Source organism: Nylanderia fulva, unplaced genomic scaffold (assembly GCF_048542155.1).
Source record: "Nylanderia fulva isolate GAGA-0341 unplaced genomic scaffold, ASM4854215v1 Scaffold201, whole genome shotgun sequence".
Taxonomy (NCBI): domain Eukaryota; kingdom Metazoa; phylum Arthropoda; class Insecta; order Hymenoptera; family Formicidae; genus Nylanderia; species Nylanderia fulva.
Window position 1 is genome coordinate 128664 of NW_028190266.1, and position 2481 is coordinate 131144.

Genomic DNA, 2481 nt, shown 5'->3' on the forward strand with positions numbered 1-2481 from the left:
TTCCGAGCGCGTGGACGCTTTACAGGAGGCGTTGGAACAAATTAGAGAATTGCGAGAGGAACGCTCACAACAGCAGGCTCAATTTTTGACGATGCTGCAACAGCGGGACGAAGAACTGCACCGATTACAGGAAAGACTCGTCTCATCGGAAAATAACCAGCTAAGTCACATACATAATAGAATTCCGAACAACACCACACGTAGAAATAGCGAATCGAACAATGTTTTACACAATAATTTTAAGCTCGGATATAAGCTCAAACCCGAGAATTTTGACGGGAGTGTACCCTTGCGCGAATTTATTGCCCAGTTCGATTTTATAGCGCGAGCTAATGGTTGGAATTCGTTTCAAAAGACCTTGGCTCTTGCCGCTTGTTTAAGAGGGAAAGCGCGGACCGTTTTGGATGGAATTTCGGAGATTGAAAATTTAGAGTTCGTGGATTTAAAGTCAAAATTAGAATTACGTTTCAGTGAAGGGCATTCGGCTCAGTCTTATTACGCGCAATTTACGAATCGTAGACAAAAGAGTTCGGAAGATTTGGCTTCTCTTGGCGCGGATTTAGACAGATTGTCGCGATTAGCCTATCCTGAGTGTTCTCACAAAGTTAGAGATAAAATTGCTTGCGCACAATTTATTACTGCAATATCCGACGGCTTTTTGAAGAGAACTCTTCAATTAGAAAGCGTTATTTCATTAAAATCTGCCATAGAGAGAGCAATGGCAGTAAAAGTTATTCAAGAAAATAGTTTTCAAAAAAATAAAAATTTCCCAAACCAAAATTTTGAAAAATATAACAAATATAATAAATATAATAAATTTAATAAATTTAATAAATTTGCGAACAAAGAGAAAAACGAAAAGACAAAAAAGAAACATAACGAGAAAAAGAAGTCGTATAATAATAAATATTTTCAAAGGAACGGTCCGAAGGCGAAAAAGGAATGTTGGCATTGCGGCGCTGAGGGGCACTTCCGTTCTGAATGTCCGTCATTTACGGAAAACAAGGTTTAGTCGAACTTCGCGGGGCAGGTTCGGCTAATTGCGTGATAGCCCCAAATGTTTTACAATGTGCTAGAATAAGTAGAACTAGAAATAATTTTTATTATAAAGGAAATTTGGACGGAAAGATTTGTCGATTTAAAATAGATACGGGTTCCGATGTTTTTATTCTTAGTGAGAGATTTTTGAAAGAATCGAAAGAATATTTGGAAATAAACAATTGTTATATTAAATATCCTACAGGGGAATTAATTGAAGTTAAATATAAAGTTAACGTTTTGATTGTGTGAATTAGGAAAGCATGAAGTAGAGATTCCTATAATTGTTGCTAACATTTCTGATGATTGCATTCTTGGGATAGATTTTCTTGAAAAAATAAATCTAGAAAAAGTTTTTGAATCCCAATTTGGAAATATTGAAGAGAATAATAGAAATGAATTTTCTTGTTTTCGAATTATTAAAGGGAAAGTCCCTGATTTTCTTGAGACATTTTTTGGGGAAAATTCTAAAAATTTGAATTCCTCTCAAAAAGATATTTTTGCCAATTTCTTATTAGAATTTTAGGATGTATTTTCTCAGGATTTGATTGCAGGGAACTGTGGAATTTTAAAACACGATATTAAGGTTACGGATTCTAGGCCGATTAAACAAGCTCCACGTAGAGTTCCGATTCATTTAAGAGAGGAAGTCAATAAAATCATTAAAGAAATGAAGTCTCAGGGAGTTATTGAAGAATTTAAAAGTCCGTGGGTCTCTCCTGTCGTAATGGTAAAGAAAAAAGATGGATCATTAAGATTTTGCGTCAACTATAGGAAGCTGAATTCTGTCACGGTGAAAGATTCATATCCATTGCCTCGAATTGAAGATATTTTGGATCAACTTTCAGGAAATTCTTGGTTCTCTACTCTGGATCTGAAGAGCGGGTATTGGCAAGTAAAGCTGGACTCCAAAGACAAGGAGAAGACGGCTTTCTCCGTGGGAAATGGATTGTGGCAATTTACTGTCATGCCATTTGGACTTTGCAATGCCCCCGCTACTTTTGAACGGTTGATGGAGAAAGTTCAAGATGTTTTATCGAAGATCTGTTTAGTTTATCTTGACGATGTGATTGTTTTCAGTGAAACATTCGAGGGGATGATGGAAAATTTGAGGAAAGTCTTTCTTCGCTTTCGCTCAGCAAATTTGAAATTGAACCCTAAGAAGTGTTCGCTTTTTGGAAGAGAAGTAAAATATCTTGGTCATGTTATCTCTAAACATGGAATTACGACGGATCCTGAAAAGATTTCTGCCGTCAGAAATTGGCCTGTTCCTCAGAATAGGAAACAAATTCAAAGTTTTCTAGGATTTTGTTCCTATTATAGGAAATTTATTAAAGGCTTCTCTTTATTAGCTAAACCGTTATTCGTTCTTACAAAAAATCAAGTGAAATTTGAATGGAATTCATCTTGTGAAGAGGCATTCAATAAATTGAAAGAGAGATT